This window comes from Hippopotamus amphibius, chromosome 4 (assembly GCF_030028045.1).
Source record: "Hippopotamus amphibius kiboko isolate mHipAmp2 chromosome 4, mHipAmp2.hap2, whole genome shotgun sequence".
In the NCBI taxonomy this organism is placed as follows: Eukaryota; Metazoa; Chordata; class Mammalia; order Artiodactyla; family Hippopotamidae; genus Hippopotamus; species Hippopotamus amphibius.
In genome coordinates, this window is record NC_080189.1 from 185,118,080 (window position 1) to 185,133,172 (window position 15,093).

Consider the following 15,093-nt stretch of genomic DNA (forward strand, 5'->3'; position numbering starts at 1 on the left):
GAGGGGAGAAGGGGACCCCCCCCGGGGTGGGCGGGGGAGATATCTGGGAGGCACAGCCACTAAGGCTTGGTGACTGATTGGATACAGGGGTTAACGTGGGGGTTGACAGAGATGTTCCCTAGATTCAAGCGCTTAGAAGCCCCCGAAGCTGGAAAGGCCATAGCACTGTAGGTAATTAAACCACCACAACGCAGCAGCTTTCTTAACCCAGCTCCATTTAACCAGCTCACTTCGTGGGGCCACTCCACACCCTCTGTAAAGTGCACGGGCAAAAACTGGCATTTGCTACTTACGCTTTCCAAAACCCCGACACACCCATCCGTGGCAGTGAAGTTGGTACACTTTCTAGGAGCCCCTGGAACCTTGAAGCCATCCTCCCACCCCACCCAGGTTAGGAGCCCCTGAGAGGGGCTGCTCCACGCCTGCCCCACGCTTCTGCCCTACTCCGTGGAGATTACTGTCTTGTTCCCCAACCTCTTTATCCCCTGGAACATGTTCATGTGAGTCCTTTAACTGAGTAACATACAGACCGCTGAAACATAGTTACGGTGCTATGAAAATGAAGTTGACAATTTGGAAAGACTTGTTCAAAGTAGTTTAACTTAAAAAATTGCTATTGAATGAGGTATAGATGAAACGATTGTAAAGACCAGGGGAAAATGTGGGGGGGGGCACCCATAGGGCTGCTCAGGGCAGGGCACACCGCCCCCGCCCCGGCAAGAAAGGGCGTCGGAACACCCAAAACAGAGGTTAGTCTTTTTATAAACTAATCTCAGAAGTGATGATTCCTTCAAGTCTTCTCTTTTCTCTTCACCAGACTACGTCATCACATCCCACCCATTCTGAAGGGGCGGGGATGATGCCCAGGTGTGAATACAGAGGGGGGATCATTTGCGGTCTTCTTGAAGGTTGCCCACCACACTCTCCCGGAGAAGATGTCCCTTTTGAGTGGGATAAGGGGTCTTCTTAGAGTCTAACACACTTGGACTGGAACACATTGTGCCGGGTGCTGATTCAGGAACTTTCCAGGGACCCCTGGCTACCACCCTATGAGGTCAGCACTATTCTTACTCCCATTTGGGGGGCACAGAGAGGGAAGTAGTTTATTCTCAAACCCCACAGCCTGTAAGAGCTGGAGCTGGCTGGGATTCGAATCCACACGGCTTTGAGCCCAAGGAGGAAGCGGGGTTGGGCATGGTTTGTCTGAGGAGCCTGCAAGAGGAAGGCGCTAAGTTCCCCCAGGGGAGCCTTATTTGGGCCTGCAGTTCAGGAAAAGGCAGGTTGGAACTGGCATGGGGTGGGCGCCCTTAGCTGAGGTGGAGGGGGAGTGTTGCTGAATCCCGGGAAGGGGAGCTCCCCCCCTCCAGGAAGAGTGGGTACAGAGCGGACAGAAGAGGGCTCTGTGTCCAAGGGCGGCCAGGCAAGGGGACGCCGTAGCCTCTGCCCCATTGGAGCGGTGGTGGGAGGGGGAGCAGAAGGCAGAGCGAGGGTGGGGGAGGCCATGAGGGGGGCGGCTGGTGGGCGGGGAGGAGGGGTGGATGCCTCTAGGGAGCAGCCTGGCTGTGAAAAGGCACAGGGGGCTGGACAATTGTTGAGGGGCTGTAGGGCCAAGGGCTGAGGGGGTTAAGTTTTCCGTTTGCGGTGGCCAGGGGTGGGGGGTGGGGCCAGGGCTGGCTGTGGCCACACCCTCTGCGCTCTCTACGGGGCGGTGCTGCCCCAGGCCCCGCCAAGGGTGACACCCCCGGATGCGGCCTCTGAGGTCACCGGCCTCCAGGCAGGAGTGTGTCACGGGTGCTCCACCCAGAGGCTGTGCCCCCTCCCCAGCCAGTCCAACTAGCTTGCCAGGCGCCCTGTTGGCTCTGCCCTCTGCCCTCAGCCCCTGCTGCCCCTACTGCCCTGGGAGCTACCGCCTTTCCTGGAGCAACCCCCCACCTCAGACCAGGCTGTCACATTGCCAGGTGCCTCCTCCTCCAGGGAGCCCGCCAGGCCTCCTAACCATTTCCAGACCTTTTGAGAGGGCAGATGAGGGATTTGTGCAGAGAGCTGCAAGAATCCACCCCCCCTCCCCGCACACCAAATGCAGATATTTGGTGGTTTCTCCCAGAACCAGCTTCCCAGCACTCACCAGGTGCCACAGGCCCTGCAAAGTCTGTCCTCCTTCCCAGTGGCCCTCCCTGCCCCCCTCCCAAGCAGACACAAAATCTCTGCAGCAAACACTGGACAACCTCCTGGCTGCTCCCCTGATTCCATCTGATCACCCAGCTCCGCAGATGCCCAGCTAAGCCTCACTGCCCTCGGGGAGGATGTCATCCAGCGTGCTGGGCCCTCACCATCTGGCTGGACCTCGCTCACGGCTGGTTTCCACCCCGCTCTGTAGCCCCTTGCATCCTGGTCCACCTCTACCCGTGCCTTTGCCCAAGCTGTTCCCCCGCCTAGCCCGCGACCCTTCCCTTTTCCAAATGTCCAGATCTCTCCCATCCATCAAGGCTCGGCTTAAAGCCTGCCTGCTGAACTTGAATACGAGGCCTAACTTCTCTGGGCCTCAGTTTCCTCGACTGTAACAGGAAGCGAATCGGTTCCTCCCTAGTCGGGGAGCTGGGAGGAGGTAAGAAAGTTCTGCCTGTAGGGGCCTGGCGCACGGCGGGGGGGGGGGGGGGGGGGGGGCGGCCCTGAGCCTCGCGGCCTTCTGGGCCCATCCGCCCAGCCCGCTGCACTCCTCATTCCGGCCAGGTGCTCGCTAAGCCTTGCCAGCTGGTGACGAAACCACGGGCGGGCCATCCCCACCCCGCAGGAACCATCGAAGAGCTCCTAAAACGCAGCCCGGGAGGCCCAACGGGAGAACATCCGTGCGGAGCTGTTGGGAACAGGCAGCGGGATGAAATCCGAGAGCCGGGGCTCCCCTCCCCGCCTCGCCACACTCCCCGGGCGCACAGCCTGACCCAGGGCTGGGGGGCGTGTGTGTGTGTGTGTGTGTGTGTGTGTGAGTGTGCGCGCGCGCGCGTGTGTAAAAGACTGTTTCTGATCGCTCAGCCCCTGCTGAGCTCCGGGTGGACCTGGCCCCGCCCCCAGCCCTGCGCCTCGGCTTCCGTGTCAGTAAAATGGGGCGAGGGCCCCTCCTCCAAGCCGTGCCCCAACTGCGGGCCTCTCGGAGGACAGTTTATTGTCCAAGACCAAGTAATGCTCAGTCACTGGGAAAAAAAAAAGAAACTGAGAAAATAACCCCCCTCCCCTCCCCCCAAAAAACCACAATATATCTGTGACCTGGACGCCACCCCCAGAAGTAGCCTCGCAGCTGCCGGGGGCGCTCCACCTCACCAGGCTGGTTTTATTATCATCCCACGTCTCGGGTGAGGAGAGGGAGGCACAAAGGGGCTCAGTGGTCTCCAAGGTCTCTGGAGGGTGGGGTGTGGTCGATATTCGAACTCCCCCCCCCACCCCTCGTGCGCCCCATCAAGGGCTGCACGGTTTCCTTGGTAAGGAAGCGCCCCTGTCGCGTCACCTGCCCCAGCTCAGCCTGGGGGGCAACACCGCGCGCCCCCCGCACAGCCCGGGGACAGAGCAGCTCGTTTTGACACCCGCAGGGCTTGCGGATGGGGGTGTCATGTGAGGACGCGCCGCCTGTGGGCTTGGGGCTCCGAGCCTCCGGGGACCCGCGGGTGAGCGGCTCCCCCCACCCAGTGCTCATGCGCCCCTCTGCCTCTCTCCGGAGGAGATAAGTGGAAACTTTGAACCCTGTCCCCAAGCCCTGATGGGGAGGTTTAATCCGATTGTTTTCAAACCCCGGCCTAGCAAACTCCCCCGGCAGCCGGGCTGCCCACCCCCTCTGTCTGGCTGGTCTTAAACGCCCCCCTGGCCTTGGCCTTGTAGGGAGGGGGATTGTTGACCCGTTTTACAGGCGGCAAATGGGGCAGGGCAGTGCCTCGACCAGGGATTTGAGTCCCAGCGCTCTTTCCTGTGCATGTGGACGCCTCCCTCCCCCAGCTGGAGTCCCAGCTCCGGAGGCCCACCTTATCCTGGAAGCCTTCTCTCCGCTTAGTGACTCACCGCCCTGGGAGTAGGTCCTTTGTTCAGTGCCCTGGACACCTGCTGGGGAGGGCACACATGTGACTGCTTCTTCCTCCAGCTCACCAGCCCTGCTGTCTGGGCTGGACCACTATGGGGCCTGGAGCAAAGCCATCCTGCAGCCTCGATTTCCCCACCCACACTCCAGGTGCTGGGCTCAGTTACCAGTGACAGCTCTCCAGGGCTGAGTCTCCTGGAGCCTGAGAGCTGTCCTACTCCTCTGGACTCACCCTCGGGGGTCCTCTGCCCAGCTCCCAATGCCTCCTTCTTCAGATAAGAGCACCCTGGTTTTCCAGGAGGAACCCTACCCAGCCACCCCGCAGGCATATGGTATGGTGGGTGGCACCCCACCCTCCTAGCTCTGGGCCAGGCAGTTTGGAGAAGGGGACCCAGCCCTGCAGGTGGGGAGGGGGCTGGTGACTTGGTGCTGCCAGGGCCACCTCAGGCAGGGACCCCACCCGAGGGAGGGTGAGGGGCAGAGAGCATAGTCCTGGTGTCACAGAGCCCTGGGCTCTGCTGAGGCTGAGGCTGGGTCCACCCTGCGCTTGCCCGCTTGGCTCTTTGGCTTCAGTCTGCTTTGCAGTCTTCACGTCCCCTTGCCCCTGAGCACCCTGTGGACTTGGTTATCTGTCCTCTCTAAAGTGCAAAGTGGGTTTTGTTGTCCCAAGTGCCATATGTCTCTGGGATAGCCTCGGGACATGTCCCGAGTAGCACAGACACAGCCCTGCCCCACGGACTGGGGACCGTACAAGGTGGTCTGTGCCACAGAACTGCAGGGAGGGGGATGTCACAGGGGCAGGGGCCCAGAGAGTCCCTGAGGAAGAGACTCTGAGAGATCTGCAGTGTGAGTTTGAAAATCACTAGTGAAGGGTCTGGAGTTGGAAGGGTAGGAACTGCTCCAAGCAACTGGCCCTGAGACAGGAGAGGACTCCCGGTCTCCTTTGAAAGAATGACGAGGTGGGGGCGGGGAGCAAGGGCGGCCTCTCAGAGCATTGTGGGCCACACCTAGGCCTTTGGATTTTAGCCCAACAGCACAGAGGGGCCATGGGTGGGTTGTAAGCAGGGGTGTAGTGCAGCCAATTAGGGTTTTAATAGGTCCCTCTGGCCTCGGTGCCTTCCCAGGGCTCTGCCAGCTTGGGAGGAAAAGAATTCCTTGCTCCATCATGCAACACTGCAGCGATGCCTCCTCACCCTAGTTGGCTTTGTGGGAGGATGAGGGAGATGGATGGGATGCCCATTTTGCCGATGTTTGTCGATGCAAGATCCTGGAACGCTTAGGAAAGGCTTCCCAGGAGAGGGGCCCCAGCCTGCAGGTGAGTAGGAATCACAGGAAGATATGCCAAGAAGCAGGGTGGGGATGGAGGAGTACCAGAGAGGGAACAGCATGTGCAAAGGCATGGAGACAGAAAAGAGTATAGTGTGCTCGGAAAACCCCTGAATTAGAACTTGAGAGTACAGAATTTGGTGTGTCTGCGCATGCGTCAGTGTCTCGCTGGGAGGCTACGACGGTGCAGGCAAGGAGCAGCAACGGGCCTCTGCATTGGGTGGGCTGGTGGTTGCAGGAGGTGGGTGGTGGAGGATGGGCAGAGGGGGCAGGGAAGACCACATCAAAGCCAAGGCTGTCAGATGGGGGAGGGCTGCTGGTGGATAGAGGGGGGAGGTTAAACCTGGAGAACAAACCTCATACTTATCTCCGCTTCCTCTGGAAACTTTATAAAAACGATGGCAAGAAAGTATAAAAAGCTATAAACATGAGAAAGGAGAGGGCTGCAGATGAGAGGTCCAGCACATTTTAGGAAAATAGAAACTGACAGGACTCAGCAGAGGAGGGGAACAGCTACCTATGTGTTTCCCTGGGTGGCATATACCATAAACCACCACCCATAGACCAGCAGAGACCGGTGGGGCGAGGCCCGGGCACTGTGGAAGGTGGGGGTGGGTCTGATGACAGCCCTTGTGGTGGACAGACCCTGATGTGACCCCGATGGTTTCCTGTCCCCTGAGGTTCACACCCCGGTGTAAACCCTTTCCCTTGAGTGCAGGCAGGACCTGTGACTTGCTTCTAACCAACAGAATATGGCACAGGTGATGGGGCATCTCACCTCTGTCTAAGCAGATGAGGGGGAGCCTCTCCTCACGGGCTGAATGGGGTGAGCAGGCATGTAGAGGAAGCCCACAGGGCCAGGGACTGCGTGTGGCCTCCAGTCACCAGCCCGCAAGAAGCCAGGGCCCTCTATCCCACGGCTGCAAGGACAGAAATCCTGCCAGCCACCAACCGAATGAGCTTGGAAGGAGATTTTTTTCCTCAGCTGACCCTCCAGATGAATACACAGTGAGGGGCACGCTGGTTGCAGCCACGTGAGCAGACCTCCAACCCCTGGGAACTGTGAAAGCATAAATGTGTGTTGTTTTAAGTTGTCAAGTCTGTGGTCGTTTGTTACACAGCATAGAAAACGAATATACTCCCAAGTCCTCCCACAGCTTCTCAGGCGAGCAGGTCCATCCACTTCCCTGTTTCCAACCGCCACCCCCCCCCGCCCCCGCAGAAGACAAGATGTATCATCTCTGGAGACAGTTTCCAAAATCAGAGCATCAGGCATGGCAGAGTCAGGAACGAGTGTGGAGCTGAAAAAGATGCTTGAGTGACCACAGCTTCCCAATCCTTCCCTGCCCCACTTCTGGAATGCCAGGAACCAAGTGTGTGTCCCCAGGCTGAAAACTGGGGGGACCCAAAAGCACCAGCACGGGAAAATTCCCAATCACTCACTACCCCTTGCTGTAAAGGCCATGTGACCTGCTTTGGTGAATGAAGAGAGAGTGAAAGTGACAGGCTGCACTTTCTGAAAACTTGAAGAGTCATCCTGTGGTCCCACCATTGCTCTCTTCCCTCTGCCGCACAAGAGTGTGTCCTGGATGGAGGCAGCTCCTCCAGCCTAGGTCCCAGGATGAAAAGGACACACGGAGCAGAGCTGCAGCAACCTGCAGACACCACATAACATGAAGAAAGAAACCTTCATTGTTGTGTGTCCCTGAGATTTGGGGGGTTGTTTGTTACTGTAGCATAACTTAGCAAGGCTGACTCAAACACCCAAGAAGGCTGTCTGGATGCCTGAAAGCCCAACAGGGAGTCCTTCCACACACAGAGATTCCAACTGGCCTGTCTGTTTTCTACCGTAGTGTGAGTGGCAGTCGAGGATCACCACGCATTAGAGGAAACCCTCCAATGGAAGAACAGAGACCAAAACAAAGAGAGAAAAGTAAGTAGGATGAAAATAGAGGATTCAGGGGACAGAAGAAAATGTCAAAATAAATCTAATTCCTCAGAGAAGACATTAAATCAGAATGATATTATTGGTCTTAATGGAGCAAAGAGTTTGTAGAAGTTTAAAAGATGATAGTCAAAGTAAAAGGTGGAATAAAAGTTAGGGAAATCCCCTAAAGAGTAGGCCTAAATGACAAAGAAATATAAAAGAAAAAAAACAACAAAATTAGAGGATGACCCCATGAGTGCTAAATCCAAGTACAGGAGTCCCAGAAGGAGAGGCCTGCAGGGTAAGAGTCCCCAGAGTGCAGATGCCTGACCTGCACAATAGTTGTACAAAGACCACCCCTCATCAACTCCCCCAGGCAGAGGGATTTCAGAGCACCAGGAATTGATCAAAGATGCTAAACAGTTCCAGAGAGGAAAAGCAAGTCTCATGGAAAGAATTGAGGGTCAGGGAGACTATGGGCTTCTCAACAGCAGCACTGGAAGCTAAGAAGGCAATGGAGAAATGCCTTCAAAATGCTGGTGAAAATGATTTTCAATTTGAAATTCTATACCTAGCCAAGATATCACCAAGCATGAGGTTGGAAGAAGACCTTTTCAGAAGTGCAAGGATTATACTAATCAGTCATCCATGCACCTTTTCTCAGAAAGCTGCTGGAGGAGGTTCTCTAACAAAACAAGGAAACCAGGAAAGAGAAAGACATGGGATCTGGGAAACAAGGATCCAACCCTAGAGAGAGGCAAAGGGGGATCCCAGGTCAGCAGTAGCTGTGCTACAGGCCCAGAGAGCAGCTAGCGTGGATTGTTGCAGGAGGGGGGCTTCTAGGAGGGAAGTTGTAAGGTGGTGGGGAGGACAGATTCTGTGATAGGTAGGAGGTAGTATTGAGAGGTTATGGGAGCATTAAGAAGATTTAGAGATGGATACAAAGTAAGCTATTAGTAATCTATTGCTGCATAACAAATTGCCACAAATTTGTCTTACAGTTTCTGTGAAAATCTGAGCATAACCTAGCTGGGTCCTCTGCTCAGGGCATCACAAGACTACACTCAAAGTGTTTGCTGGGACTGCAGACTCATCCGAGGCTGGACTGGGGAAGGATCCACTTCCAAGCTCACTGAAGTTGTTGCTGGAATTCAGTTCCTTGTTGTGTAGGACTGAGGGCTTTAGTTTGTTTGTTTGTTTGTTTGTTCATTTGTTTGTTTTGGCTGCACCAGGTTAGTTGTGGCACGTGGGATCTTTGTTGTGGCATGTGGAATCTTTAGTTGCAGTATTTGGGATCTTAGTTGCGGCATGTAGGCTTCTTAGTTGCGGCATGCATGTAGGATCTAGTTTCCCAACCAGGGATCGCATCCAGGCCCCCTGCATTGGGAGCATGGAGTCTTACCCACTGGACCACCAGGGAAGTCCCAGGGCTTCAGTTTCTTGCTGACAATTGACCAGCAGCTGCCTTCAGCTCCTAGAGGCCACATATAGTTCCTTGCTGTGGCCACACAATGTGGCAGCTTGCTTCTTCTACGCCAGCAAGGGTTCAGGAGACACCAGCATCATGGTCTCTGCAATCTTATACTGTATCACATAATCAGGCATATCCCATCATCTTTGCCAGTGTTCCATTGATTGGAGTGAGTCACAGGGCACGCCTGCACCCAAGGACAGGGGCTATAAAAAGATGTGAACACCAGGTGGTGGGGATCTTTGGGAGCCACTTTTGAAGCAGTCTAAACAAAGTTAATTGTTAACTTCATGAAAAACTAAAAATTAAATCAGAAAGGAAATACAACCATGGTGCATTATTTGACTCAGTAGCAAACAATGTTTATATAATCGTTACGATGAAACAACTGAATATTGGTTGAACCAAAAATTGTTACATATTAGTAATGAGAAGTAGCACAGTGAGAGTGTATTGTGTGGGTGTGTTGTGGGGGTGGGGGTGGGGGTGGTGGTGAGAAAGCTCAACCCTTGCCTTTTGTAAGAGGAAGTCGGTAGATAATAGCTCAAATTGGTAAATCAAGTAACAGCAGCACAAACATGTTATTTATAAACATGGAGATAAAATCCAGAAGAAGAAGCCAAAAGCTCTGGTTGTTTCCGGGGAGGGTTGGGGGTGGGGCAGTTGCGGAGGGGCTGCTGCTTTACATTAGAGCCCTATTTATCTTTCAAACTCTGGGCATGCCATGTGCATATACTTTACCCTACTGCATTACTTCGATAAAAATACACATTAATTAACAGAGAAAGAGATAAGGAGGAGGATAAACATCCCCTGGAGTGAACAGTGAAGTCCCCGGGGATCCTGAACAATCCGAGCTTCTCCTTACTCTAGGGGAAGGGACTCCACGGATCCAGGGGAGGAGTGGCAGCCCCGGGGAGCAATGATGGGCACATACACGAGGGAATATGGTAACCGGAGCTTCCACAGGGAGAATACGGTAACAGCCTAGGGACTGGGAAGTTGCCGGCTCGGAGGGTTTGGGGAGGAAGTGGAAGTGGGGAGGGGTGAATCGGGATCCTCATCCCCCCACCCCTCCCCCCGGGCAAGGGGAGCCTCAGGCCCAGGGTGAGATGCCCCCACCCTGGCAGTTCCCCTCTCCGTAGACGATTCTTGGGAAAACTCTGAAGGCTCTGATGAGGTTTTGTTTTGTTTCTCGTTCAGTAGATTTTGTACAATTTGTTTTCATCTAAGTAATAAATGTTTCTGGTAAAAACACTGGGAAGTCCAGGATGGCTTGGAAAAGCACGGCCCAGCTGTGGTGGCCAGCAGGGTGACCGCTGTCAGGCTGTCTGGTTTCCCAGGTCCCCCGTTCCTGTGGATGTCAGTCTCTGTCTTCCAGGCACACAATGGTCTGCTCCCTCTTCCTCGGCTTTATTCACTTAGCCGCCTGTCCAGGGACTCTTCCCACGACGAGACCCCCAGAGAGGGCTGTCTTACTCCTTTTCCAGGCCTCTGTGCGAGGAGCCCCCATCATGTGCGCCCCGTCCCCAGTGGTGGGTGTTCAGGTTGAGGGTAGGATTTTGGTTTTAGGAACTCAGCCGCAGCTGGGACACCTCTGTGTGGCCTGCCAGGCTTTCCTCCTCACAGCCCTGTGGCCTGAACATCTGAGGAAGGGCTGGTGCAAAGGAGCTGGAAGGAGAGGGACGGTGTGAAGGCTGGGGGGGAGAAAGGGATTTCTGGGGGTGTCTGGCAACCGCTCAGGGCACAGGGCCGTGCTGGGGGTCCCACCTGCCAGGTGGGGCTGGAACTGGCTGAGACACCCCCTGACCCCCTGCCCGGAGCAGCGTGGTTGGAGGGCAGCTCTGGCGTCACCACTTCCTCCCTGCATGTACATTAACGTGACCTTGACAACTTGCTTAACCTCTCTGGGTCTTGGTTTCCTCATCTGCAAAATGCAGGTGACAGCAGCACAGCTGTCCCCTGAGGGGAGGCAGGACACCGCGGGGAGGGCAGAGAGGAGTCCAGGGCCCTCCTGGATGGGACTGCGCTGTGAAGGCAAGAAAATCTGCCTGAGTTGAATCAGAAGTGGGTGTGTGTCAGGATTTTGATCTTCACTGCCTGCCCTTGTGGCTCCAACCCCTCCTGTGGCAGGGCCAGCACACCTGGCCTCTCAGCCTCAGTTTCCTCAACCTAATAATGGGCACGGCAGCCCCACCCTGGAGACACATGGTGGTGAGTGAATCACCCTGCTTCATTCCCAGCCCACGTGCCCAGGGGCCCCTGCAGCCCTGGGATGGGCCAAGCCCAGCCACCCCTCTGCTCTTCCTGGGGACAGTTTGGCCAAGTCCCACTTGCTGCTTTGCTGGGGAGCCCGATTTTAGCACAGGCACACTTCCAGAGACAAAAGTGTCCCCAAGTCTGAGGCCCTGGGGGGTGTTGAGCCTCCTTCCCGGAGCTCCCTGGCCTCCCACAGTCATGGCTTGGGACCTAGCAGGGGAGGAAGTCCTGACCATGCGGATGGGGTCCCAAAGGAAGGGCTGCTGAACAGCTGGAGAAGCAGGCTGACCCATCAGGCTTTTCCTCACTCTAGAAGGAGGGTGGGGACCAGTCCAAGTGTGGGGGCCTGAGAGCAGTGATGACACAAAGACTCTCCCGGGGACTGTCAGGGGTCCCACTGCCTGGTCCCAGATCTCCAGGTCAGATGGAGGTCTCTTTCTGGGCACAGACCACACTCCACACTCCTACCCTCGGCCAGAGCAAGGCCTGCTGAGTTGCGCCGCGGACCTCCACTTGCCTCTGACCAGGGTCACACGGACTCCCGAGTGGGCCGCTCCACGGTGGCTGCGGGAAGGATTGTTTACTATCCAGTGTCCTGTGCGCTCCTATTCAATTACAGAAAGGAAAGAAAAGCTTCTGGAACACAGCTCACCCTTACAAAACACCATGTCTAGCCCACCTTACTTAATTTTTTTTTAATTGGGGTGTAATTGTTTTACAATGTTGTGTTCATTTCTACTGTACAGTGAAGTGGAGCTCCCTGTGCTGTACAGCAGATTATTGGTTATCTGTTTTTTGTTTTTTTTTAATTAATTTTTATTTATTTATTGGCTGCATTGGGTCTTCGTTGCTGCACACAGGCTTTCTCTAGTTGCTGCGAGCGGGGGCTACTCTTCATTGTGGTGCGCAGGCTCCTCATTGTAGTGGCTTCTCTTGCTGTGGAGCACGGGCCCTAGGCACGTGGGCTTCAGTAGTTGTGGCACATGGGCTCAGTAGTTGTGGCTCACGGGCTCTAGAGCACAGGCTCAATAGTTGTGGCACACAGGCTTAGTTGCTCCGTGGCATGTGGAATCTTCCCAGGGCAGGGCTCAAACCTGTGTCCCCTGCATTGGCAGGCAGATTCTTTACCACTGCACCACCTAGGAAGCCCCTGGTTATCTGTTTTATACATATTAGTGTATATATGTCAGTCCCATCTCCCAATTCACCTGCCTCTTATTTAAGTTTTTTTAATGCTTTATTCACAGCTGCCCGAAACTGGAAACAACCCAATTTTCCACCAACCACGAATGGCTAAGCAAATGTGGTACATCTGCAAAAAGGAATGCTGCTTTGCAGTGAAAATAAACAAACTGCTAATACGCACATCACCATGGGTGAAGTTCACAGACATTACAGTGAGTGAAAGACTCCTTATACAACGGCTACATGCTATATGATTCCATCTATGTGAAGTTCTAAAACAGGCAAAGTTAATCTGTGGTGACAGAAAGTGCATCTGTGGTTGCTGGGGGCCTGAGGATTGATGGGGAAGGGGCACTGAGGAACATCTTGGGGGGATGGAAATGCTCTGTATCATAATTGATGCATATATTGGCTAAAACTTAAAGAACTAGCTACTTAAAATGGGTGCATTGCACTGTATGACAATTTTGCATAAAAAAAAGAAAATGCTAGTTGTTCCATAAACTGATTTCATGACCCACTAATAAATCAGGGGCCCATCACTGGGGCTGTGCTGACATCTGTGGAAAAGAGGGGCAGGGAAGTATGTATACGAGGGGGACCTGATCATCGATCATCGTGCTGGCAAGGTGGAGAGATTGCTTTGGGAAAGGAAGTTTGAGGCGGAGCCTGAGAGCAGCGAAGCAGCAGGAAGGATCAGCAGGGGCAGGGGATTTGCAGGACCGGAAGACCCTAGGTGGGGGGGTCACGGAGTCCCCGGGAAGGACTGGTGGCCCTTGTGGCCTGAGTGCCTCTGGAAGCCAGGTCTTTGTCCATTTTGTTCTGTGATGTAAGCCCAGCATCTGATATGTAGGAGATTTTCATTAAATGATGCATGACAGAAGACTGAATGCTGGGAGCGAGGAAGGGCACTGTCGGGTGAGGCTGGGGCTGGGCTGGCGACACTGCGAGGTGCTCAAGGCCGCGGGGAGCCCACTGGCTTTGTCCCCAGGGAAGGATGAATGGATAAATACCATGGTTTATGCATCCAGCGGAGTATATTCAAGGCTTAGAAAGGAAGGACATTCTGACATATGCTACAACATGGATAACCTTGAGAGAACGTCATGCTGAGTGAAATAAGCCAGTCACAAAAGGGCAAATCCCCGTGATCCCTCTTACGGGACGTCCCTAGAGTAGCCAAAATCTTAGAGACAGAAAGTAGAATGGTGGTTGCCAGGGGCTGGGGGAGGGGGACATGGGGAGCTTTTTATGAGAATAGAGTTTTAGCTTTGCAAGATGGAAAGAGTTCTGTGGATGGATCTTGCATCCCCGCGTGTGTGCGCCTTATCTCAGCTGGTCTGCCCGAGGCCCCCTGAGCGCCAACCCTAGTCCCCCGCGCAGCCCCACTTCCGCTCCAAGGAGATGAAAGAAACTATCAGGAACCAGGAGAAACTCGCCACACTGCAGGCACAAGTGCGCGTTGTTGGTGGGGAAGGAACTGCTCGCAGAAAGAAGAAGGTGGTTCATACAACAGTCACGACAGATGACAAAAAAACTTCAGTTCCCTTTAAAGAAGTTAGGGGTAAATAATATCTCTGGTATTGAAGAGGGGAATATGTTCAAGAACCAAGGAACAGGGATCCACTTTAACAACCCTAACGTTCAGGCATCTCTGGCAGCAAACACGTTCACCATTACAGGCCAGGCTGAGACAAAGCAGCTGACAGAAATGCTACCGAGCATCTTAAACCAGCTTGGCGCAGGCAGCCTGACCAGTGTAAGGAGATTGGCTGAAGCTCTGCCCAAACAATCTGTGGATGGAAAAGCACCACTCGCTACTGGAGAGGAGGATGATGATGAAGTTCCAGCTCTTTGGAGAATTTTGATGAGACTTCCAAGAATGAAGCAAACTGAATTGAGTCAACTTCTGAAGAAGATAAATCTTGAAGAACTTACTGGGAGCTGCTAGTCTATATTATGACTGCTTTTTAAAATTTTGTTTATGGATCTGATAAAATCTAGATCTCTAATATTTTTAAGCCCAAGCCCCTGGATACTGCAGCTCTTTTCAGTTTTTGCTTATATACAATTCATTCTTTGCAGCTAATTCAAGCTGAAGAAGCCTGGGAATAAAGTTTGAAACAAAGATTAATAAAGTTCTTTGCTTAGTAAAAAAAAAAAAAAGAGTTCTGTAGTTGGATGGTGGTGATGGTTACACAATGATGTGTATTACTTAATGCCACCGATTTGCACACTTTGTTATTTTAATTGAAGTATAATTGATTTACAATATTATGTTAGTTTCTGGTATACAGTAAACCGATTCAGTTATATACATATGTGTGTGTGTATATATATATTCTTTTTCATATCCCTCCATTATGCTTTATTACAAGATATTGAATAAAGTTCCCTGTGAACTGCACACTTTAAGATGGTAAATTTTATGTATATTTTTACCACAATTAAAAAATAATAATTAAACAAGAAACTCTCCCTTGGTTCTGCATTGCCTGCATGCAGACCAGCTACATAATTTGCAGGGCTCAGTGTAAAATGAAACTGCAGGGGCCCTGTTCAAAAATTAAGAATTTCAAATTGACAACCGCAGAGCATTAAACCAAATATGGGCTCTTCTGGGCAGGAGACCCCATGGGATCGCACAGGTCAGAGCCCAAGGGGCTGGCCTCCCCCCAGCCCTCTTCCAGGGTCCTCCTGTGATCCAGCTTTCTTTCAGCTTCCGGAAGGGCCTCAGACTTCTGGCCCCTGGAACTTTGTCTATGCTGTTCCCTCAGGGTGACATGCTCTTCCCGGCAGTTTCCCGCATCTTGAGACCCAGGCTCAGCTCTTCTTCATACCACACGGGGTAGACTGTGTTGTCTG

General features: G+C 53.4%; 1 pseudogene; it reads left to right on the plus strand.

Moving 5' to 3' along the window:
• Window positions 1-13,632: 13,632 nt before the first annotated feature.
• On the plus strand, window positions 13,633-14,124 carry LOC130852146 (transcription factor BTF3-like; annotated as a pseudogene).
• Window positions 14,125-15,093: the final 969 nt, after the last annotated feature.